General features: G+C 40.2%; 1 protein-coding gene across 4 annotated transcripts in view; it reads left to right on the forward strand.

Annotated features, from left to right (window-relative positions):
• Positions 1–26,670, forward strand: part of grid1a (glutamate receptor, ionotropic, delta 1a) — a 228,449-nt gene that overhangs the window by 32,613 nt on the left and 169,166 nt on the right. The window lies entirely within an intron of this gene.

Consider the following 26,670-nt stretch of genomic DNA (forward strand, 5'->3'; position numbering starts at 1 on the left):
CCTCTCATGCAAATGTCGTTCGGGAGTGAGCAAAGTTTAATTGAAACAGAAGCCCTTCTCTGATCTGACAAAGAGGTTATGAATGCTGATGGCAGTGATGAGCAGGGTAGGGAATTTATCCATATCTTTTTCTCTCAACCAAGAAAAACAAGATATGTGCATTATGATGCTATGACGACAGCGTCTGGGGAAAAAAAATCAACAGAATGTTGTCTAATTTCATTCCTGCATGTAAATCTGGTATCAAGCTAAGTTTTATTTACTTACCCAAACAGAAATATACAAGCTCCTATACATATCTGTGAAATTTAAGCCGGATAATATGTCCACTGCTTAAAAAAAAAAAAAAAGAGACTTCCACATGGCTGACAAAGTGAAAATATGGAGCACAACTTGAATGCCAAAATTGCATAGCAGTGCTCCACATACCGCATAAAATAGGATGTCAGATATTTACATTTAGAGAGATTTTTAGCATGTAAATGTTTCTCAATTCGAGATGTACTCATCGACAGCCTCGACGGAGAATATAAAACATCAAGGGCGTTGAGTACATCCTGCATCACTGCAGACCTTTTTGCCATCGTGGCAAGACTATCCTTTCATATCAGTCAGGTTAGTCATCCAAATAACAACACATACAGGACTTGATGTCTTGACATTTGGCAGCCGCCAGATCTGAATGCAGCACAGAGGCCACAACTTGTGAGAGTCTCATTTAACATAGAGCCGAGGTTCAGCCAATGCTCTTTTTTTAACTGTGTGTGTAGATAATATGAATATCATTCCGTGACATTACTGCTACTGGAAAAAGAAAAAAAAAAATTAAGGTTAAGAAGTTGAACTTGTTCCTGAAACAGTTTGTGCTGCTTAAATGATCTGCAGCAACTCACTTCCTTCTCCTTGACATCAGTTATGAAGAAAAAGGCAAGAACATCCTGTGGAACACTCTTGATCATTGAGGGGTTTGAGCATTTTATTTAAAATTATGGTAACAAGATACATTTATGCTTAAATTTTTTACAGTATATATATATTATAAATATAAGATAATATTCTACAGGGGGCAGTTTAAGCATAATTAAACATTTATTGATGATCTTGCCGACACTTACCTTCAAGTATCCCTTCAATATCACTCCACAAACCTAAACCAGTGTTATGGTCAAGAGCACCTAAACTGCCTAAATTAGGCAAATACAAGAGTCGGCCAAGACTGAGGCAGGGTGAGTCAAGACCGGATCCAGGGGATGGTCTTGGTGAGGGTCTCATTGCAGTATTTACAGATGGATCCTTTTTTTTCTTGGTTTCTTTGAGGATGAAATCTTTATCATTTGTGTTGCCAGATTTAATCAATAGGCTGACGTCTTCCTTCAGCTTCTTCAACTGTGTGTTGAAGTGAGTGTGAAAGGGGGAGGGGACGAGGGAAAGGGAAGTGATGAAAGCCCGGTGTTTTTTTTTATATTCAATCAGATAATACACAGGGTATTTAGCAATATCGCCACTGTTGTGGCCTTGAGATAAAATCTTGAGTCTGCTGGTTCCAAGGCCGAGTTAAAATGCAGTTGATTCCAAGACAACACTGAGACTCAGTTTTTCTTTATGTTAACATAAAGTAAATCATGACTAGACTGTTGTCTAATGGTTAACTAAGCAATATTAACTTGCCCTTAATTCAAAATTTAATCTGCAGGGAGAAAGGGAGCTTGTCAAGCACATATATTGTACTCTTCTTTTTGTTTGGTGGCTAAAGTTGTTGATTGTCATCCATAGCAGTGCCATCACCAGTTGAGTAGCTGGATTGATAGAAGTGTCTCTCATTGTGGGAATGTGCCAAAATGTCATCTATCTTAGCGTGCATCCCTGTGCTTATGTGGATTCGCTGGAGCTGCAAATTTTCTGTCCCTTTCTGTGTGAGTTTGTGTAAGTCAGTCCTGACTTACAGTGCATTGGTTGTGAGCTTACATGGTGGGTTGGAAGGAATCAGAGCACAGTAAATCTCCCCAACAAGGAAATCACAGCTGTCACTCTCTCAACAACATCTTTCGTCCCTGGAGGTTCCACTAAATACACTGAAAATGCTTCTTCTAATATTTACTTGCGAGGATCTGATACAGGGGGAAAGGTGCTGAATGTAAAATGAGAAAAATATCATGTTTTTCACAGGAGACATCAGAGGAGCTGATTAACTGATACAGAAGCATTAGTTACAGCTGCAGTCATGCTGTCGTGTGTGATGGAAATCTTTATCCCTTAGACAGCAGAATGCCTATTGATAATATACCATGGTGCTTTAGTGCCCCCCCACAGAACCATCCAATTAATTCCTCCAACCATTCATGGCACGGTGAGGATTGTATTTCCTCCAGTACTTTTAGATTTTACTGCCCTTGTGACCCGGTGAAAGTCCCCCAAACAAACTGACCTCAGTTTTCTTGTACTTACAAATCCATTTGTCAAATCACTGATCAAAACTCTCACTCAACCAAAGCTGCTTTTGACATGTAACTAATGTCGTGTTGCAGTGTTTTTTGTTGTTGTTGTTTTTTTTGGGGGGGGTGGGGTGCATTTTATTTGGCACTCCTGCGGGACACCAGCAGCATTGACCAAAGTGAAGATTACGTGTCAAATTGTCGCGTGACAGCTGCGGTCTTTATTTGAACTACAATTTTGTCATTTTTGTCAGAAAAACAACGAGTCTTTGAGTTTTGGACAAAGGAGCAACTCGGCAACAATTGCCAACCTTGTCAACTCTTGAAAATTGTAATGGCCACTGTGTTAGATTCCTGTTACATTTTTACAGCATTTATATATTTTTATATTGCGGCTCCAGCTGGCTGGCTGATGTAGGTTGTTTGGAGGCATGCTGCGTTTGAACTCGGCACCGTTACTTCATCATTGCAGCAGATTTAACTTACATCAAGCGTATATCAGTACCCTGAAACGGTCTCTATGAATGGCATGTGTCTTATGTACTTTATTATTAGTAAAGTATTTGACTCATAATCACATTTACCAATACACCGAGTTGTAGGGTTTTCAAAGAAATAACTGTTAACATCACGCTGCCTTTAATATTCATGTTTGACGGAAGTCCAAAATGTTGTCTCAGCACAACAAATACTGGTCAGTTATTTTGTGTGTGGATGTTTTTTTTAAATAGAAAGTTATTTGCAAGTTGCATACAAATCCATTGCAGATAGGAAAAAAAGATAGAAATATCAATGACATCAGGCAGCCCTGACTACATCTTTTATATCGCTGCATCCAAACCTTACTGTCATTATCGGTTCATCCTTTCATCTCTCTCTCTCGTGCTCCCTCTCTTTTCCTCCATCTCTCTTATCAGTCATTCCTTCCCTCTTTCCTTCTAGCTAAGCGTGGCAGCACCTGATAACACACGGCAGAGTCATAAATGGTTTCACAGTGGGGAGGGAAATCAGTAATGGTCAAGCACATGGGAACAGAAAATGCAGCATGGTCTCGTCTGCCGCAAGGGCCATGCTGATTTCACTCAAGCTTGACCTTTCTCATGAAGGAGCAGAAGCCTCACCGTGTCTATAAACCAGCTAACAAAGCTGGAGCCCGAGATCCAATAACAGCACCTAGAGAAGGAAAGAATCACTCACATCATACTGATTTATGCTGGCAGGCACTGTATGTGGAGTTTTTCTTTTATTAGCGAGATAACTCCTCTTCTTTGTTGTGGTGGGATCATAATGTCACCACCTGCAAGCCATTTTAGAAGCCATTTCTTTTCATTTACCTAAATTATATTTTCTTGTCGGATCAGTCTTTGTACAGTACTCGGGTACAAGGACTGCTCCTTGCTAAAACATCCTTGTAAGCACACTCTATGCACCTGTAATTGTTACATGGTTGGCCTGCATTAGAATATCGCAAAAAGGTTTCACTGATTCAACAACAGGAAGCCATCAGCTTCCACACAGCTTGCACAGTCGATCTTTGCATCAGTCTTAAACCCTGTGGAGGTAGTGGATTACTAGTGTTGCTGAGAAGCAGGTTCCCATTTTGTTTGTCTCTCATGCATAAAGAAGCATGTGTGCAATGAGCTTCACAGTCTGTCAGCGGTGTCTGCGATGGTGGTCTCCAACCAAAGAACACAGCAGTGGACCAACAATGGAAGAGAAGAAGGAAACTAGCTGAAAATATTACCACCAGTGTCAGCCTGCCCAGTTTTGCCCAGATACATACCGTATTTAGTGAAGACCTTCAAGTAGTTTCATGAAAGGTTTAAATGGTCCTGCTTTGCTATTACACTGTACATTTGTGTAAAATGTTGTCAAAACTAGCATGTAAAGGATCAAACTATTAAAAAAAAAAAGTTCTGTGCAGGCATAATGACTTAACCGTAAAAAACTAAGCATCCTTGAGTCAAAAAAGTTAAGGAATTACTGAAATATCAACAGTGTTATGTCACATATTGAGGTCACCATGAGCTTTTACCACTAAAATCAGATTATTCTTGGGAGTAAGTTAATTTGTTTGTGAATTTGAAGGAATTTCCTCAAGACGTCAGGGAGAGAGGTAAAGCACACGTTTTATGCAGTTTTTGTGACCTTTGACTACTGAAATCTAATCACATCTTCCTTCAGTCAGAGTGCGCCAAACTGCAAAATTTCATGTTCAAGAGAACAGACGGTGAACAGACAACCCCTGAAACACAATGGCAAATGAATAAAAGATGCGTGTCTTGTATTTGTTTGCAAGAAAACTCAAGTAGCTTAATATGGTTCCAACAAAACTCAGAAAAAAACCCATTTGTAGTTATTTACACAAATTTGGCAGATTTTATTGTTGCTTCCTTATTCATTACCAAGTGTAGTCATATTCTCAGTGCCACCGATATATATATAGATACACAGACACACATATATATACTGTATATATATATATATATATATACACCCAGACATTTCTTTGTGAGTGATGAGAAAGGGCTGACATAAAGAAGTATGTGTCTCTCTTATTTTTTCACTCCAACATACACACATATACACAGACTTCTCTGCATCATACATTTGCATAAAGGAATTAAATATGAGCACGCACACACACACACATGCACGCACACACACACCACAATCTTGCATGCATATTGTATAAATCCTATGTGGCACCACTACAAGTGAAACATGAAGGATATTAGCGGGAGAGGGGAAGCTCAGTGATGATATGTAAAAGAGATCATGAGAGCTAGACAGAGAAAAAGAGGAGCGAGACCCAGTGAGACGGGCGAAATATGGGATTCTATTCCCCTCCCACAACAACTAGACTCAGCTTCTGCTTAATGCAATTTGCTTAGCCACCTCTCTCCTTCGAACTCTCCTCCCTGAGAGGAGGCTGGAGGTGCATCTGGCTTTACTCGGTAATGCAACAACTGAAAGATTCTATACGTGGAGATGCTTCACTTTCTCGTCTCCTTTTCCCCCCTCTTCTCTCCTCTTCTCTTGTCTTCTTTTCACTTCTCTTTACTTTCTCTACTCCCTCTCTTCTCCTTCTCTTCATTTTCTGTCACAGCTTTGGCTGCTGCTGAAGACAGATAACAGGAACTGGAGGTTTATATTTGCTTTATTGAGCGTTAGATTCACAAGTGTGTATTCAGTGCTGATGGATGTTCCATATGAGCTGTGCGCAACGTATAAGGGAATGGGTGTTTGTGTGTCTATACTACAGTTTGTGTGTTTTGCGTGGTAATGTGTGTAGGCTGTTTAAAGTAAGTGTGGAAAGATGTGGGAGAAAGGAAATAAAGGGAACTGTGAATATGTTAATGTTTGCTATTGGATCATGGGTTCAGACGTGCAGTGCACAAGTATGACAGACACCTGGCTTAACGTCAACGGTTGTGTAACATAAAGATAACGATGACACCACACAACAAAAATTGATTTAATTCTTTTCAGTAAAGTGTCACCTTGAATCAAATTCCTATTTCATATCAGCTCAACGTTCTGAGGTCGGATAATCTTCCATCTCACTCCTCTTTATAGCATGATATTAGCACATGGTGCATTCTACCAGACATTTCTATATTCCTCCTTTCATTTCTGATTTCACTCTCTCCCTCTTGGCGCTGCAGCTTTGTCTGAGAGTAATTATTCAATAGGGCAGAAAATTTTCCCTGATTTCACTTTTTCTCTTTGACCTTTTTCTGCAACCAGCGAAATATCTTCCAACATACTGACTCTTCTGTTTCTCCTCATCGCCTAAATAAGGCCGTAATTAAACCATTTATTCCACTTTGAGTTTACATTGAAAACTCCTCTTACCGCTATGGCTGATCTGACATTGAAAGTCGAGTGCATTCGACCGTACCACATATCATGGCTAACATCTGTTTAGATATGCCTGCTTGTTAAAGCATCTCTCTAGGGAGGATACACTCGCTCCGCTTGGCACAGGTCCTGGGTGGCAGTGGTGTGTAAGGGCCTATGTGGTAATTAAATATACAGTGTGGAAACATAACAAGTAAAGCCAGCGGGGGAGTCTGTCTCAGACTGCACGAAGAATGCCTAAATACACAACATGTGTAGTGAACGGTATTTGCTTGGTAAACTCACTGACCTGTGGTGTAGCCTATGAGGAAGACCTTGGCAACAAGCTTATATGATAGAATTAGCCATAGCTAGAAGTCTTACATACATTACGTTAATCAGCTGGAACAATGCCTACATATATTGTCTGTCAAATGAGTTTCAACATCATTGCGATGGTTTCCTGACTTGGTGCCTCTTTCATTCCTCCTCTGAGCTCCCGGCGCTGTGCTACGTTAGCATTTGAGCTGAGAAACTAGCGTGCTGCTCTCAGATATAAAAACTAGCCTAGCAATATTAGAACAGAAATCATGAAAGAAGTCAAAAGAGCATGATGATCATAGAGGAAGATAGGAGAAGAACCTTCTGCTCCTGGTAGACATTAGCATTTTGACACATACGGTACATAACTCCTGTGAGTGCACACCAGCAGCCGGTCCCAGTAATGAGATCAATGGGAGTCAGAATCAAAAGTATTTTTAACCACTTATTAAAACATGTTCCAGTCCTTGCAGTCACCCTCAAAGGTCAAATTCATCTCAATTGCAATTATATTATGATTTGCACTATTAGAGTGAATTGGCTTATTTTTTATATATATATATATATATATATGTATATATATATATATATATATATATCATATTTTCATTAAAAAAAAATTTTAAATGAAATTGGTGTGTTTTTTCGTGGGGATTTGAATCAATTTCTCTGCGACGGCGCGATGATTAATTTGACATCGTATTTTGACAATTAGCCTTTCACAAATATCACACCTTTTGGTTTTAAAGTATTGCATGTTGCGATCAATTTCAATTCATTTCGCAGCCCTACCTCAAATCACACTACAACAGTGTCACGCTCAGCGGTTCTCAGAATATGCGATTATTTTTATGAGATAAATTGTCAGCCACGGTTGCTGCTTCTCACTAAAACCACATTAAATTTAATGGATTGTACAAGTATTTTAGCAGGTATGAACATATCAAATAGCATACATGACTGTTTAACCTTGTCCTCTTATTTCATATGCAGTTTTGGTTGGTGGCGAAAATACTGTTACGTCTGATGGGAAACGATGGAAGTTGATTAGCTGACGGCTTCATTTTTGTTTGCTGTTGACTGGTTGGCATTGACACATTCACTGGATGTCCTGAGCCATTAGTTTCAGTCACGTCTAAACATTTTTGATTAGCAGTCTCTTTTATGCCTGAAGGCCCATTTCAGACGGGTAAAACGCTTAACTCTAGGATTGCTGCTCACTTCCAGTCAGTTTGTCCGCGCAACCTCGAGGAGATGCAGAGAATCGCTGCACTGGGGGTATCATAGCAAATTCTTCTAGATTGGAGTTGACGTACAGTATCACTCAAGAAATCTGTGTCGCAACGGATTGCATATCTACAATTGATCCACTAACGGTGCCTTTGTAGGGCATGTGAGGTTGCATGTTTATTTTTTCTTTGTTAGTGTGTGTGTGTGTGTGTGTGTGTGTGCGTGTAGATGTTCAATCATGTTGGCATGAAGCGTGAGGAACACGGAGACAAAGGATCAAAAGATGTAGAGGCCGATTTAATCTAACTCTGTTTGCTATCTCTGGTGATTTTCTCAAGGCTAATCTGTTAAAAATTACTGTAACATAGATGCTAAGATCTCCAGGGGCCACACACACACACACACACACACACAGTTCCATCAGACTCCCATTTACTTCTTGCTATCATGTAAGCACAGACACACTCTATACATTAATGCATATTCACGCTCTCCAAAGCAAACTAACCTTGAGGGTGTTCCAGCCTCTTGGTTTTGAGTTTTCCATCTCTTTCCTTTCCTGATCTTCTCATCTGCTGTCGATGAATGATCACACTGCAGCGATTCAATGGAGAGATCAAAGGTCACCTGACACTCTTTGCACTGCTGCTGTAGATATGCAACATTAATCACAGTTTTGGGCAGGTTCATAGTAGTATGCAGGACCATGCACACCCTTTTACATGACTTTGCTTGATTCATTTCACCTTCTACAGTAGGAAAGATCACACCAAGTTTTTCTAGCCACTGGCAACCTTTTATCTTCTCCGCACCACTGGAGTTATGTATTTTGACCTACATTTTGAAATACTTTAGAAATGGTTTATGGGAAAATGAATATTTCCCGTTTTCTCTAAAAAAAAAAATTTCACAGTCACCTGAGGTGTTTTTGCAAAACTAAATAAATAAAATGCACTCAGTGAGAAAAGGAACCTTCTTTTTTTTCCTCTTCAAGAATATTCCCGTAGTTGTTTTTTACTTCCAGACAGCATGCAACATGGCTATTAGTATCTATTAATAAAAGATGAATCACAACTTTCACAAATGTAAGTCAGTGCTCGAGACCTTTCTCCATTTTTCACTGGTAGATGGCGAACACAAGCTCTTCTACACCCACGACGCCTGTATCGCCGTCCTCCGACAGTAACACGCTTGGTGCAGCCTTGTTTACGGGGGTTTCTGGTGTTTCTGGCACAACCTCACCAACTTTCAGGGTGCATGAAGAAGTGAACACTCGTAGTTAATCAAGCATTATTAAATTGACAAGTTTTGGCTTGTGGCCTTCATCACTTTCATCCAGCGTTAGGGTTCTCAAAAGTTTCCACTCTGCTTCTGTGCGGCAGTTATGAGTCCTCTATGTTTCCTCAAGACTTCATTTGAAAAATACAGTGTAATCTACTCGTTCTGAGGTTTTCCTCTGTCTCGCTGGTGACATTTTTTTGCATAAGCAATCATAGCTTAAGTTGTACTACCGTGCATTTTCCTGTAAGAGTGTTTTGGCAAATTACTGAACTAACCTCCAATTAAATCATTATGGACTTTTGTAGACTATTAAAGTGATGGCAAATTAAAGAACTCTGGCCCCAGCGGCAATGCAGAGGAACTCCTTTGACTAAAATTGTGCCAGACTGTTTAGGCACCACACCAAAACAATGATACTCATCGCTGACTGCAGCCAATATAGCATCAGTTGAAAAGTCCAACCAGGAAGAAAAGTGGATCGGTTGAAAGCCAACGTTTGCGTGACCTCTCAGGCCATTTCTGATCTTTGTGTGCTTCCCATCTAGATAATTGAAACAAAAGTGTCCGCTCCGACACAAATAGAACCAGCTTGTATTTTGTGTTGATTTATATTGTTCTTTTCATTTTCTCTCCTCTGTTTTCAATGGAATGCCTCATTTTGCATGGGTGGTGATCAAACTAGCAGGGGGCTTCTATATTCCTATGTACCTCTGGGGTTACCTTATTGCAATTCCTTACTCTGACTAAACGATGACGACTGTCTATTCTCATGACTATTGTTGGCTTTGATTTCATTGTGTCTATATTTTTGATTTGGTGGATTTTGACAGTTTGTCTTTATTGTTGAATCTTGTGGCCTTTCTGCAGTGACACAGTGGTATGAAAACTGCCATACAAGTAAGGTTTTTGATTGGTTTACTCAAAAATACTCAGTTGTAGTTTTAGTAAAGGTAAAACAAATACAACTATTTGTAGTTTTCTGAATCAGGGAATCAAAGGGCTCTTGTTGGTGGGTAGGTGGGATGAAAATACTGTTTTTTAGATGAGTTATGTAAAAACCAAAGAAAACAGAGGGCGGGGGGCACATTTTATGTTCAAAATCTCTATATATTGAAATTACCACATCCTTGATATAACATCTGCTGTACTTGTTTGATCGCAGCCACAACACATAAGCAATTCAAACAGAATTGGCCCAAACTGACATCGACTGTCGAATATGAGGTCAACATTTACAACAGCTGTTTTAACTATTTTCTCTCCGGTGAAGCTGCGCTGAGCAAAACTAACACATACCAGAAATATTTTGACTGCATGACATATGACACCACCTTCACCCTCCATCTGGTGCCTTTCTTATCCTCTTTTTCTTTCAGAAATTAGCTTTTTTTTTTTTTCATTACACATTTTCTACCTGCAGAGTATTTACTGAAAACCAGCTGACAGGAAGGTTCATCAAATGCAGCCTCCTTTGTTCTGTAAAAGTATTTCATTTATATCCCTGAATGGAAAATGTGATTCTAGGGTAATGGGTAGAATTATATTTAAATATAATCCTCCTCCTATATACAATATATCCTAATATACAATCAGTTTCACCACTTTATTTGTTTTGCGTGAAGGAATTGAATCACGAAAGGTAAATGATCCAATCCAGAGATATAGCAGAGATGTCATATACCGACTTCAGTGTGAGTTGTTTTCCCTGGAAAGATTTAGCCGCTTGGCATCTGAGGTTCTCTGAAATTAAAGCTTTCTAAACCTCGCAGACAACAGAGGCGATTGTGAAGTTTGTGTATTCTGCAGGAGAATCACCAGCAGTCACGAAACAATGACTGTTGGTGACAGTGAGACAAATGAACAGCCTGTTGCAGGGTTGCGTCCGTCCCTGGTGAGATCTTCCCAAGTGTCCCGCAGCGAGGTTGCAGTAAAGCTGTACCGCTCACTAGTTCAGGGCTTGTTGTTATTCCCCCAACAACTGGTGTCTAACTTCAGTGCTTTCATTACCTCAGGCTATAAGAGAATATCTGACTGATGTGTGTGAATGTGAGTGTCTTGGGTGATTGGCATTAGCTTCCTTCACCAATAGCAACTCTCCTTTGCTCCATATCTGACGGGAGCTGATTGGGTTCAAGTGCTCCTCAGCTGCAGATGCCATTTGAAGATTGCCTTCACCCCCCACCGTGAAACAAAAGGACAGATAAGAAACCGACTCATTATGCTAGGGATTCAAAAAGCTCCTGATGACATAGAAACACAGTAACATGCAACTTTTTCACATCTTCTGTCTTTTCTTCCTCCTGTCAGGCGGGTGGATATGCACATACAACAAAATATGGAAAGTTATTTTTGTTTGTTCCCAGGCAATTTGCCCCCCCCCCCCCCCCAAAAAAAAAAGAGAGAGAGGAAAAGATGTTGACAAGGTTCGGTCTTAAAAGCCTTCTTTAACTCGCCAGTCATCGACTACTCCACCACCCCATCTTATCTTCCCCATACAGCATGTTAATCAAAAGTGGTTACGCCTTGCTGTCTCTCGCCAGGATCAGCAGCTTTGTCTAAGCTCCTGCCATGAATGCCTGTAAGGTATAGCCAGGAATTTGAATCCAATTCACATGTTGACCAATTCGGCTAATACCTCCTTATGGTTTGCTTAGGTGTCAGTTCTGTGTGTTTACCCCCCCCCCCCCCCAAAAAAAAAAGATACACACACACACACCCACACAGCAGCTCTGCAAATGGGATGGAAACAAGGCGACTTGGAAAGATAACTGCGACTTGGAGAGATAACTGCAAGAGCGATATCACAGTGATGCACAAATAGCATTTGCAGTTCAATGTCGCTAAAAGCATGCAGCTAGCCGCACAAACACATGCTGGTTAGAAAAAAGTCTATATATTGATGAACTCTCCGCTCCAGCTAGTCTGAGTTAATCAGGCAGATGTGGTTGAATTTTTTTTTCCTGAAAGAAACACAAATTTACTTTATAATCGTCCAAAGAAATGTTCCACTTAAGCTCCATTTCCATCTTTATGCTGACATCACTGGACATCAATCCTCCTCCTTTCTTTGAGAGAACTTTGAAATTCCTGCATGCTACTGAGGACGGATGATGCTGACTACTCCTGATTTTCCTGAGATTTGTGGTTTCTGTGCACATCACACATTTGTAATATTAAACACATCTGCAGTGCTTTGCAGACAAACTCTCACCACATCCCTCCACTGAAGACTCAAAAGTGCAACAGAAATATCCATACGTGGGAGTGCTATGATGGCAGTTTGTTGGGAAAACAAAAACCTGTCTGAAGATTTTGTGACTTGAATTACTGTTAAAAGGGGCCCACATCTGCACTTTCACTCGAGCAGCTGGTCATACTGCAAGAGAATGTGATAATGCAGCCCTTTGTAGGCAGAGAAGCCAGATAATGGGCGTGATCGGAAGTGCTGACTGTGTTTCTGAACATCTGTCGTGTTGAGAGTCAGTTATTCACGATGAATACATTTCATATCAGCCTCCCACATTTTTCACATTGTTTCTCCTTTGTGTGTGTTTCTCTGTCTCACACATTATGCCCATGTTGATATTGTTGCATTCAGCTTTCTCTCTGTCTGTCTTGTGTCTTTCTACTACCCACCAGCTCTCTTCTTGGTATGTCTCCGTCTCTCCTGCTGCCATCCTAAACAGTTATTTATGCCTCTAATGTTTTCACTCTATTATCCCATCATTCCTCTTTGCAGGTCCAGCCCGCCTTTTCCCACCTCTTTTATCTTCTCTTTTATTTGCCCCATGGATGTCAACTGCCTCTTACGGCTATCGTTCTCCATTTCTCCTTGTAAATTTTTTTCATTTTTTCCTCTCCTCCATCGTGCCCTATCCCTCCATCTATGAGGATTTATGCTACAGCTCAGAGCTGGCAGGAGGAAGGCTGAGGAAATACCTGTGAGAGGGCAGAATGAAGGAGCAGGGAGGAGAGATGAGCGTGATCAGAGTTGACCATCATATGAAGAGGGAGAATGCGAGGATGAATAGGAAGCAGAAAGAGAGCTCCGAAAGGCTGGGCTAATTCGCTAATAATTCACTCTCCCCTCTGAGTCGGGTTAGTCACAGCAGTCTGTGATAGGGAGAAAGAGGAAGGGGAGAAGAGGGAGAATGGAGAAAGGAGAAGAAATTGGATAACAAACATAAGAGAGAGAAAGCGAGATAGCTCCTCTGGCCAGAATAATTGAATTCCGATTTTCCCCGAGAGATTGGTTAGCGGCAGCAGGCAGGCAGACAGGCTGCCCCCAGCATGTATCAGCTCTATCCAACCAATCACACTAATACAGTGTTTATGTCCAATCCAGTGCAGCCCATTCAATAGCTTCTTCTCCAGTGCAAGGCCAAAAGGGGGCTTTACTGGAGCCGGAGCTAACTTAACAAATGATACATAATTGAAGAACACTACATGTCTGCTGGAACTAAAGTCCAACTTAAAAATCTTTGCCATTCAAAACAGGGTGTTGTGCTAATTACAAGTCTATGCATTAATATGTGTAAGAACTCACAGAAAATGAAGGTGCCGCGTCCTAAACCACAGCTGGGAGGTGAAATGCGTTTAGCGAGGTCAATATTGGAACTGCCTTCTCTCAGCTGCCAGTGGCCAATAGACAACCAATATCTGGAAAACCCCAGACGAAACCATTTTACTTGGTCTTTAACGGATAAAGCTTGAAAAGGTCCATATGTCTCTGGCCGTCAATAAATACTATGAAATGACCCAAAGTTAAAAGTGAATTGATCATATAGTTTTATTTATTTATTTATTATTATAATAGTTATCATCTATCCAACGGCTGTGCAGAAACAATTAAAACCACGTCAGCGAGCTACACCGATACATGGGGTGACATGTTGTTTTCTATGTCATGACCATGGGTACACTGCCCTGCTGCTGTGTCCTCAGGAGACCCAAGACTTCCCTTTCCCTGGCCACAGTAGCCAGCTCTGATTAGGGTTGACCCTGAGGTCACACATGCAATGCCTAAAATTTGTTTTTTTAAATTACACTGGTATTATACTATTATTATTTGATTCACAAAACTCGACCAACATATTTTACTACTTGAGCTACCTGCATGTAATATGAGTCAGAAAAGAATTTCTGTTTTTGTTTTTTTTTTTCAAAGATCCTGCGGGTCACAACGCCAAACAGTGGAAGACGAATGTTGAATGTGTCAGTACTCAAGGGTCCGTGCGTGCGTGGGTGCGTGTGTGTGTGTGTGTGTGTGTGTGTGTGTGTGTGTGTGTTTCCCTCATGCCTGACCTCTTCCCTGGATTTAATTCATGACCCGCACTTGCTGATGCTTTTGCAGGTAGGCCATGTAGCAAGGAGGGCATGACAGCACACAGAGAGAGAGAGAGAGAGAAAGAGAGACTTTAAATGAGTGTTTGGTGCGAAGAGTTTGCCTTTTTAATATTTGGTAGAAACTGTCAAATCAGTTAGCGTTATAGTTACCTGTTTGTAACGCTGCCGAATCAATCCATTGTGTGTGAAATGAAATACGTCCTAATTAAAGACCTTGTAAAAAAAAAAATTGCTTTTCATGTGTGATTCAATGTAGCACATTCACATGCTCTTTAGGTTCAAAAACTTCTGTAAGTCTAATACAGGTTGGTTGCGGTGGGTCATCATGATGTCATCTGAGCGTTTCTCAGCCCCCCCCCCAACTCTGAATGACTTCCAGCATCCCATCCTGGGGAGGTGACCAGGAAGGACCCTCAGCGATGAGGAATGCAGTCACATCTGAGTTCACATTTTAGTGCCGAACAGGTTGTAGATCAAAATCTTCAGAGATCCAGGAGGAACAAGAGTAGGAAGTATCTTTAGAATACAGAGAAGAATACAACCAGAGCACGATGCGTCATTGGAGGAAGATGAAATCCCCCAGGCTGAAAGAGAGATGAGAACGAGAACATACTGTATATGGCCCTTGTCAGCATATAATAAACCAGTGCAGGATACCAACAGGAAATGTCTTAGGAATGAAACAAGGACCTACCAAACATGGTCGTCCACCTCTATCCAGCCATAGAGCACATAATCCTGGAGGTGATGAATTCTGAAGGTTTCTGTATATGAAGATACCTGCAAATAAATGGATGGAATTAACCTGCCTGCCTACATTAGGCTGGGGATGAGAGCTGGCGTGTATGGGTCTAGACATGTGGTTTCATCTAGTTTCTGGGATGCAGATCATGGATGTATAACATGCTGCCATGCTACTGAAAGTCTTTGACACTTAATCAAGTATGCAAAGATATGTTAATTAAATCAAGACCTGCGCAATGTATCAGACCGGAGGTTGAGCGTTCCCGGTTCTGTAGATGCAGCGGATAAGAAACCGGTTCCAATCAGAGATTTGCTTTTATTTTCGTATCCGTAATGTGCATCGATCAAAATATGAACCCCACTGACAGGTTTACTGTAGGTAAAATACAACATTGCACTGTAAAACACCCCCCCCCCATCCTGAGGATTATGATTTTTTTATTGAATGTGAGTGGTGATTCTAATATTTAATAAGTCAATGTTAATTTTACTGTTTTCTTCTTCTTTTTACACTGATTCTTGTTACTGATTGCTGACAATTGCTGTCCTTGCTGGCATCAAGTATGTGTACTGCAACCCAGCTATATTCTTGGAATACTTGAGGGGACCAGGCGATGTGGTTCGTGCTTGATGTGACAGATGGACTGAGGGGGCTCAGTGTCATGTGTGACAATTTTATCACCTCTTTTGAATTCAGCAAGCCAGAGGAGGAGGATGGTCATGGTTGGAGCAGTTGGAGAGAACAAGCCTGAGCACAAAACTGGCTGAGCTCAGTAATCATAAGTACAGGAAGCCATCCATCACCCAACCACAACAATAGAGGCCTGGACAAGGTGATTGGAATATAAAGCTTCAGGATGATGACAGCCCGCTGGCCCCTGGTCATTTTCCATCGCATTAGTGATGTCCTTCATTATATGGAGCGAGATGAACCCCCACCTGGATACCTGACAGGAACAAGAGCAGGGTGTGCCAGAAGCAGCTGGGAAAGGCCCTCGTAATGCCACACATCCAAAGATTGAAGCTTCCGCCCTGCGCAGCGGCCTCTGTCCTCTGTTCAGGGGGCTAAAATTTGTCCTGGTCCACCTGAGGCTGCAGTTGGGTCAGCCATGGAGGCGGATGGGGTTATTTCTTTGCCTACTGTGTAATTTACTAATTTTAAATGAGTGGTGACAAATAGCCACACTGGAGGCACGGCAGATTACAGGAACGTGGGCATACTGTATATTGCAAGAATGAGTGCAGAATTAATAAGCACAGATTTGTTAACTGAGAATGACAGATTTGCATGTGGATTGTTTTTCCCAGCTGACACTATGGAGAGCATCTTGCAGACAAAAAAATCCCTACTGTTTGTAATGGATTGATGGGTTGTTTCTTCTCTCAAAATAGATCAGTTGCTTCATTTTTTAACCCCTTGAAAAAAAATACACTGCTGAAAATTACCGCCTGCATCAGAAAGTCATGAGGCAATTTAAATTAAACCATACATTTCATTTTAGGTCAGCCTAAAAGTTACAGACAGTGTAAGAAAGACACATTGTTGGATTTTGGAATGGAATTTTTCACAGTAGTTAATTGACTGAAAAATGTAGGAAGCCAGCAGGATTGGCAATTTGCACACATCCAAACATGCACATGCTCAGAGCATTCTCTAAAATGTTTTTTAATAGGAGGTTTCCCCACAGAGTGTACGCTTGCTGGCCATGTGTTTGCATCTTCATAATTGCACATTCGTAGTTGTGAGTCAGTGTCTGCACATTGGCTGCCTGTGTGCCTCCAGCTGTGTCCTGAAGCAAGCGGGGGCGGGGGGTGTCTCTCTCTGTGTTCATTATTCGACTCACTCCTCAGTCTCCCCTATCTCCCTCAGTGCTCTACGTCACTACCCATCACCACGCAGCCTTTATGAATATTTAACCGGTCCTCCAGTTTCTCTGCTCTCGTTTTGCACTCCTTATACTCCCCTCCCTCCCTTAACGCCCAATCGTTGTTTCTTATTTAATCTGTTCTGCTTTATTGAATTTAATTATTTCTAAATGATTAACTTGAGTTCAGAGGGAGGGAGGAGGGCAGAGGGACATATGTTGTGAGATGGGCTGGAAGGACCATTGGAAGAAAGATAGTGGGGATAGTGGCTTTTTGTTTTGAAGCCAGCCAGAGTAAACAGCCTGGTTTGCACACTCATCAGTCTTTGATTCCATTACTGCACCATGGCTGCAAATGTATGCCCTATTCTCCTAGCCGCCGGCTACACAAACAACGTCAAACGCGCCGCCGCCACAATTACAGTGTATGTTTGAGTGTGTGCATGATCATGAGAGAAAAATAGAAGATGCAATTTTCTAAAATATCAGATCATATATCTGGAGAGCTACAGGTACCAAAAATACACAGCAGTATTCAGGGCTTGTGTGATAGGTGTGTGTTTTTGTTTGACAGGCGTTAAGGAACAGCAGGTACTGTTTACCTTCACATCTCTGTACCTCCAAAAGGAATTCATTACAGAGCCAGAAGGCACTGAAAGCATAGCTGTAATGATGTCCAATAGGCTGTCAACACTCTATATGGAAATGTGACTGGTGCAGAAAAGAAAAAAAACATATTTTTTCTTTTTTTTACAATGCTACAGGACCCTTCCAATCACAGTGGAAATGCTCATTTAGACTTGTATCTGCTTGCATAAATGACCTTTGCATAGATACACACTGATATACACACTCATGCAGAGCAAGGCACCTTCCTCTGAAATGAATATGTGTCAGATTTTATCCCTCTTGTTATCACTGGCACAAGGCTTTTATGTCTGTTAAAGCTACATCTGTCTCACACGACCCTTTTGTGTAAGATGGGGTACTGGTTCATGCCAAGTTCATGCGGTTGTGTGTAAGTCTGGATCTAATTAGCGATCAGGATTCTGGGAAAAACTCAGCCAAGGATGTAATGTGATCACTGACGATGTTTTGTCTCATCGCAAGATAACTCAGAACTATGTGGATGGATTTTTGAAATGAGGCAGGATTATAGAACTCAGGTTGAGGAATAATCATTTAGAGTTAGAACCTGAGCTAGATTCCAACGATGACATCATATCACAATAAAAGTTCCCCGTTTGTCTCCCTTTATGTAATGAATAAGGAACGTCTGGGCTGCAACATGATGTTCTTACTAGGCAAATATGATTGCTTTCTTCATTGATTGTTTTTCATTTAATATAACTAATCTCAAACAATCACCATGATGCCAAACTAATCATAAAATTGCTTGTTTTGTCGGACCAATATTTCAATATATTTAATTTAAAAAGAGAAAAGTTGCAAATCATGATGAAGTTGGAACTGGGGAAATGAATGAATTATTAAAGTTTTGGGATGGAGTTTTTCCATCTGTCAGTTTAAAGTTTGATTAAAAGAGAATAATTTTAGCTCTGGTTAGGAGCTACCTACTTCTTGCATAAATAGCTGACATTTAGTCACAAAAATACTTCAAAACGATCATTTATTATTCATAATTGTTAAAATAGTTTGGTGGCTCATAAACATTGCAGGTCTTGGTTGCCATTTAACTGGTCTCTTCCTGTTTGTCATTGTTTGAATCTCTACCAGACTAAAGGTGCCAGTGCTGCATAAGCCATAACCAGACTCTTAAGTAATGGAACCATGTAAGTGAAGTATTCCTGCAAATGTTTCACAGTAAAGGCCTCACGTGGAATTGAAATGATGTTGTCATCTTAAATCCTATTGGCTTTTAAGTTGAAAAGAACATACAGGAAGTGTCTGTATTAATAGAATGATTTGTAACCAGACTTCAGCACAGCAGTGGCAGATCAGAAAACTAAAATATAGCCTAGTAACAAAAAGAGGGAATCAGGGCTGACCTCCAACACAAGCCTGCTTGTATATTGCCTTCTTCAGTCGAGGAAAATAAAGGGCTGGTCACTATTTGATGAAATATTGTATGGCTTATATCTGGTACATGTGTGACAGCAAATCAACTTTACAGCAGGCAAGTAGTAAGACTTAGGGTCACGGTGGGTCGCTGCTACACAAATCAAGTGTTGATACACACTGTGTAGCAAAGCGTTGCTGACTACTCTTAACGCGTCGCGCCCCATTTGCTTCCTCGGCTGGTTGTGCATAAAAGCACAAATTTTTCCCTGTTGTACAGCGATCACTAACCATCTTGTTGTGCTTTCACCTTAAGCTTAGTGTAACTGTCTAGACTTTCAACTAGTGTGGAGAAGCCACCAATAACCTGACCTCTTTACAGCTCCTGAAATAGCTTACTGCTTTATAGATTTATATTTTATGCAATGACAGTTTGTATGCACAGGTGTGCACCCACACACACTCCACACACTGCTGCTAATGCTAATTGAGTCGTAGGCTGGATTGCCTGGCCAGAGAATGGATTGCTCTCTTTGGGAGCATCATGCCTTTGTGTCTGTGAACCAAATATAGACATTTATTTGAGGCACAGCATGAAAGCGTACCGCAGTGGAGAGGGTTGCAGACCAGTTGAAGGGCAGATGAGGGAAGTAAGATATTAGAGTATGTCAACAGCACTGTATGGGTGTCACTCAAGCAAGTAGCAGAGTTGTCAGTGTTTCTCTGTGAGAGGAAATAGCTTTTTTTTTAATTGTCTTTTCCTCTTCTTTTTTGGGGTTCGTTTATATGAAACACGGTTTCCTGAGAAGAAAAGAAGCTTTGATGCATTTATCTATGATGTCCTCATGCACACTTTACTAATAAACATACCAGTGCAAAATAAACTCATTCTTTTCAAGCTTTTATGTACAAATGCTGTATACATACAATGAATATAAAAGACACATTAAGGATGTAAACAATACTTTTTTTTCCATGCTTTTCTTTGTTGTATTGTAATACACAGGACAGCATTCTTTCCTCTCCTCTGCATGCCCTAATTAGTATATTTTCAAAAAGTAGATCCATTGAATTTCCTAGTTGTGTTTATCTTTGTCTACTTCACCTGTACATGCTTACTTGCTACCACTTTACTTTGACTTTAAAGCAATTCTTCACTCAAAAACTGCGTTTTGCCTTTCATGTATCCTCAAATAGGTGTGTTGAGATCAGAGGTTTTCTCACTGCTGCATCACTTCTTTGTCACTCATAAACAAGACATACGTATATTTAGCTCGACGCTACTAGCATGGGCGCTAATTTGAAACGACAGCTAAACTGTCAAAAACTTCCATTTACAAACTCACGAGCATGCCGTTCAGTATTATCTTCTTTATCAAGCCATGTTCTCAGAAATCTACAACCACTTCAAGCTTAAAAAGAAGCGAATACGCTTTTCTGATGCAAGCACAGGCTGCTGACGCACTGAGTTGAGCCAAATTGCTTGCACTCGTCCTGGCTAGTTCACAGTTGTGCCAAACCAGAGGTGTTTGTTTTTTTTTTTTTTTTAATCCTAAATCAAAGTGTTTGGAGATTACTGAGTATATGGTTGCATACCAAAGTCATGGATTATATTAATGTGCTTGAAACTTGGCATACTTTAATTTTTGGAATTTTGTAGTTGGTTGCATTTGAGCTCTGTTAGCTTTGAGCTAAAGTGGTTGGCTCAGTCTAAAAAAAAAAAACCCCGTCTCTGTGAGCTCAAGCACCTATTTGTGAGTACTTGAAAGGCAAAGTAATTTTGGTGAAGTATTGCTATAACTTCTTTATCAATCAGACTTAAACAGCAATGCTTATTTAAACCCAAACCACCACACCACAGTCTTTACCAAGCAAACCATCCCATTAATACATTCATTTTTTGGTTTAGAAGGATATATTTGCATTTAACTCACACTATGGGTCAGGGAGCCAACGCACTTCATTTACAGTTTTCATTAAAATAAAACTATCAGAAATGTTCATCTAAGAATTTTCTTGTTGCTTTCAACCATCTATTACCGCAATCATTTTATCGTCCTCGCCGATCAGGACTACAAGAGCCTTCCTCCTCGGGATGATAAGCCATTGTTAGACCTCAGGGCCTCTACAAAACCCTATTCATTATAGATCGGTATTGAACTGGAGATCATTTTTCACCCGGGACGTCACAGTAGGGATTTTTCAAAATGTCAACATGTGATGGCACGGTATTATATGGCCATCTCATTTCGTATAAAGCGAAGATTTACAGGGTAGAGCTTTGCAATGCAAAGGCACTAAAAAAGAAGGACTCTAAAGGATCCTATTTAACTCAGGATGTCAGGGTGTGTGCCTCATCAAGTGAGGAAGTTTTGCATGCAGTTTGGTGTAGGATACGGTGTTCTGAGAATGTGTTTATAGACATATCCACCTCACAAATGTTAGGAACCTTCCAGTCCTGTTGGCACTCAGTGCAGCTCTTTCATGCTGTTTCCTCCCCTCTCATCTCTGCTTTTAATGCTCATGTTTGATAACAAATAAAATGCGTTATCTATGTGCACTCTTCACACCAAGCCTGTTCTTATTGACTCAGCCAGCACCAGCATTCAGCCTACTAAGCTTTTAAACACAATTACCACCTACTCAATGGTTCCAGGCAATGATGTTTTCTGTTACTCCGCGAGAGAGGCTGCTATAGCCTTAATTTGCACACTTCATTGACCAGTCAGGCCAATAAACTAAAAGGCAGCACACATTTATTTTCAATTCTTTATTGGTGAATATGTGCATAGAATTAAACCACCTTTATATGAGTAAACACTTAGAAATAACCATAAGTGGATCTTTGGCTTGTAAATTTGGTAAATCTTCTTAAGTTTTGCAAGGGTTTTGCATGGAACCCCAAGAGAAGATTGTTCCTAGACCCAAAAATCTGTAAAATATTCCTTCAGAACCTCTAATTGAAGGATCTACAGAGAGTCCTTATTATATTTATTTTCACCCAAACTCTCTCAGAGTTTTATTTACAACACCTATATTGACGATTTCTTAACTGTCCTACCGAAACGCCACTCAGGTCGCCCTACAGAAAACCCTTCCATATATTGATGACATTTTATTGCTGTGAGTTTGTTGCCTTCTTGTTGCCGTCCCGCCTTGTGTTTCTGCCATCAAAGGGTGTGACACAGGAGAAAATGTCTTTAGGGACATGGTGGCTGGCAGTGTCATCATTTCAAAGGCTTTGCTGTTGCTTTGCATTCTTACACCCACAAACATGAAGAGCTTGCAAATGGGTCATGTACAAATCTTTCCAACTGTCCCCATACATGTGCTTCCTTTCGAAGTTGAGTATAAGATGTAACCTTTTCAAAAGATAGTGTTATGAAGAGCTGAAATGCTGATTTTAGATCTTCCACACGGTTGATATTATCTGGTGAGGCCCAGTGCACATGAGAGGAGGATGACTCATCGTCGGGGTCCTCATGATATTTTCCACTCTATCAGACACATTCAAAATGTGTAGAGCTCACTGAAAACCCCTTAGGTAGGGGGGTTAAATGGACCCTACCACACCCTGTATTTAGCTTTGCAGCCACCCTCATTTAATACACAGCTACAAATCTGCATCATTTAGTATTTATCTCTATATCTGCACCACTGACAAACAGACATGGAAGCTGCTGAACCTTCTAGATCAGGAGTGGGCGAATACAAATGTCCATAAAGAAAAAGAGTTTCATTGGCAAGCACACAAAAGTCTGTTTATCAAGATCTGTCAATTTTGTATGAAATTTTTATACAATCTAAGCGATTTAACTAAAAAAAACAAAAAAAAAGTATTGGATGTTTATGAATCTTTGTTGAAGGAGGCCAAAGAAGACCCATTTAATTTTTGGGGTGGATCCAGGTATTTTTCCATTTTCTTTATGGTGGCAAGAAAGGATATTGTTTGGCACTGCTCTTGATTTTCCTGAGAATAATTTACATGAACCGTCAGAGGAAAAGAAGCACACACACATTTACTGACATTTCCAGACATATTAGATATTTATGGACAAATGTGCATGTAACAGAAGTGTGCGATGCTGGCCTTGGCGGAGGTGTGTGCTTTCCAGTGCACTTCTAGTTGTTGTGTCTGTGGTCCCCAGAGTGTAAAATCTGCAGTTATGAATCAAAGCCGAATCCTTTTGAAGTATGTGGGAGGATGAACAACATTTTCTGTTGTTGTTGTTATTTTTTTTCAGTCAGTCTCCCTCATTGTCGATTTATTCTGCGTTCTCCTTTACTCGCCATCTTCAAAAATGCCATTTTAGATTGATTCAGGTCTTCTAGCTGCTGGGGAAAGTAGCGAACCTGCGCTGTCGACTGACTCAGACCCATTTAGTGACAGTGTGTCTTGATCACCTTCTGACCCTGTGGAGACTTTAAATCGCATGACGTTTCGGGTAGAAAATAACAATGACGGTGCACTGAATGTGATTGATACCATCTACAAAAGGGCAAACCAATTCATGTGACAAAAAAAAAATGCTGTTACTCTCATTTCTACACTGATTACACAGTTTTAGCAACATCATAATAAAGAGGGAAAATGTGAGGAGGTCCAGACCTTTTATAGTAAATAACAGATGATTTGAATCGGTTTCCAATGCGCAAATGTACCATGCTAGCATCTAGCATCTGTGCAAACACTTCTCCAGTGCATTTGAGTAGCCCTCGATTTTATTTGCTATGATGTTTTCAAGCTACAATCAAAGACGGGGTGCAATATTCATTGAAATGTAATTAAAGTATATTTTTACTTGGGCCTATATGAATTGTTGTATTACTGATGACTGTCAAATAACAAAAATGCAGTGTTTGTCATGTTTAATCTTAAGAAACTAAGTCAGCATCATGAGACTTGAGTTAATTAACTACATACGGACATTTTCTGTACTGCAAGTTTTCTGACACAAATGATTGTACTTTAACTTTGCATCTTTGTGAAAAAAAGCATGTAGTTATGATCTTATTTTTGACATTGATTTTGCAGCTCAAGTCTGAGCCCTGCTTTGCTCAGGAGACAGAAGAGGTGAAATCATAGAGGACAGACTTTGGAGGACTTTGTTTTAGTCCGTCCTTGTTGGCAGACTTCAAGTTGGTGTCAAGTAACAAAAACAGCAGGAGCGGATGAATTAGTTAACAGACCTTTCTGCTGTAACAGCAGGAGCAGATGAATTAATTAACAGACCTTTGTGTGTGTGTGTGTGTGTTTGGTAACTGGTTATTAGACTGAAGTAGATATTCTTGCATTACCTAGTTGGAGCAAAGCAGATCAAATTATATTATGCTAATCAAAACTTAAGTCACCGTCTTGTTTGCTCAGGCGAAAAGCAACAACAAACAAAAAAACAAGAATTACATCGTGCATGTCTAGATTTTTGACTAAATAAAAATTTTATCCAAAACCTATTGCAGTTATTAAGACACATCATCAGTGGAAATGAGCAGGTTGTTGATTCCTTTTTCTTTTTATCACTTCATTTTTTTGTAGTTCTGAACAGTCTGTGAATAACTTGTTCTTTCACAGCCATCTGGAGGTCCTGGAAACTAATGTGCACCTTGTTTCCTGATGTCCAAATTAACAATGTGACATCAACCACATTAATAAGCACTTTATTTTTTGACAGCCAGAAAGCATAAACATTGCCGATCAGTACACCTGGTCTTGTGGCTTAAAGGATAACTGACATGTTTCATTAAAAATGAAGAATGTAGGCTACAGAGGGAAAAAAAGAAAAAAAAAAGTCAAGGAAATGAGATTCACTGACGGAGAGACATGCATATTCGTTCACTCTCCTATAGACGCAATCTCAAGCCAACAGCATTGCAATATTTTCAGTGGAGTTAGTCACAGTACTGCAGCTAACTAGAGATAGTTATAGGTAGAGATGCATTAGAAAGTCATTTCTGCAGCAAAATCTTTCTTTAAGAGCCACAAAACCCTCAGTGTTGCTCCAAAAGTGGACATAAGAGTGAAGGTTTCAAAGTTCTGGAGTCCAAATAAGGACAAGGCAAAAGTTTGGAAGTTTTTGCTGAGTAAAGTAGAGCAGCATCGCTTCCTTGCTGACATCCACCCGCTGCTGGTTGCTGTAATGGTTGTGCTGACACTGTCTTGTCTAAGTGCACATTTCCTTGTTTAGACGCTCTGCTCTCAAGTGTCTGATTTTACCTGAACGTGAAGCATTAATAGCATCAAAACAATTCCTAAAGCGCGACAGAGCTCTTACCTCTTGTTTAAACAAAAAAAGAAAAAAAAAAAAGCATTTCAGGATTTTCTGAGGTGGCGTACCAACGCTGCTGCTGGCTGCATATACGGGAAGCAGTGATTTATGGACACAGCATGAAAGAGGCTGACGGGAAATGGAAATGAATCGGATCCATACATATAGAGATGGACGGAAAGCTGTCATTCCTTATCATAATCTGATCATTAATCTTGTACTGTGTGTGGATATATGTGTGTGTGTGCATGTATGTGTATATATGTATATATATATATATATGTATGCGTGTGGATATATGTGTATGTATATATTTTTCAACATTAAATACAACTATTAAAATTATTAAACTACATACTATACCAATATTTTAATACTATTAAAACACAAACAAATGAGCTGACCGAGCTTCCTCAGCCTACAAAATCACTATTGATATCCTCCGGCTGCCTGACTTTATCAAAGGTACTGGAGTTTCCTTTTGCTGACTCAGGCAGTCTTAATGAAGACAGCAATTTTAGGTAGAACAGAGTGGTAAAGTGCATACTGACGGGACGAGGTTGTGAATAATCTCAGCATTTATACTCTGTCTTAAAGTATTAAGCTTTACAGATATTTACAAGTGATTTCAACAAATATTCTATACTTTGAGAGGCAGCTGGATTACGTCATGTTGTACAATTCTTCATGCCATTGTCTGCTTTCTATAAATACCATTTGATGTCCTACTAATCTGGCTTTTAAGAGTTAGCTGTGAAAAATGGATACTTTGAAGACAATTGCAGAAATGTACCATTACTTAACAGTAATCACCAGCAGCCCTCATTCTCTTAGCATAATCCCATTCACTGTCTGCCAATATTTAATTTGTTTTGAACTTTCTGCTTTCTATTAGCAGATAAATCTTTTAAGACTTATTTGAAGGCTTTGCTTTAATACTACACATTACAATGGGTTGTTCATACAGTAGTTTAGGCCATTTTGAGGATAAGCCTTTTTTTTTTTTTTTGCCCGTGATGTCACTGAGTTACAGCTTAGCCCCGGAGGGCCGTCGCTTTGAGCCCTAATGAAGAGCAGTATGTCACCGGCCATATGGCAGGAGTCATGGTGTTACAGCGCTCAGTGCCAGCTGAGACATGTTAAAATGGCAACTGTGTGTGTGTGTGTGTGTGTGTGTCTGTTCTCTGAGGCTGTACACAACTCCGAATATTCACAGTTGACTCATGCTAACACAAACAAAAGAAATAAGAAAAATTAAAAAAAAAAAAAGTGTGTACTCTGGTCATAGTTCAAAGGATTTTAGCATCTTTAACATCTCAAGGC

The sequence above is a fragment of the Aulostomus chinensis genome, chromosome 16, assembly GCF_037954235.1.
Source record: "Aulostomus chinensis isolate RoL2024-O1b breed Wild chromosome 16, RoL_Achi_v1.0, whole genome shotgun sequence".
In the NCBI taxonomy this organism is placed as follows: Eukaryota; Metazoa; Chordata; class Actinopteri; order Syngnathiformes; family Aulostomidae; genus Aulostomus; species Aulostomus chinensis.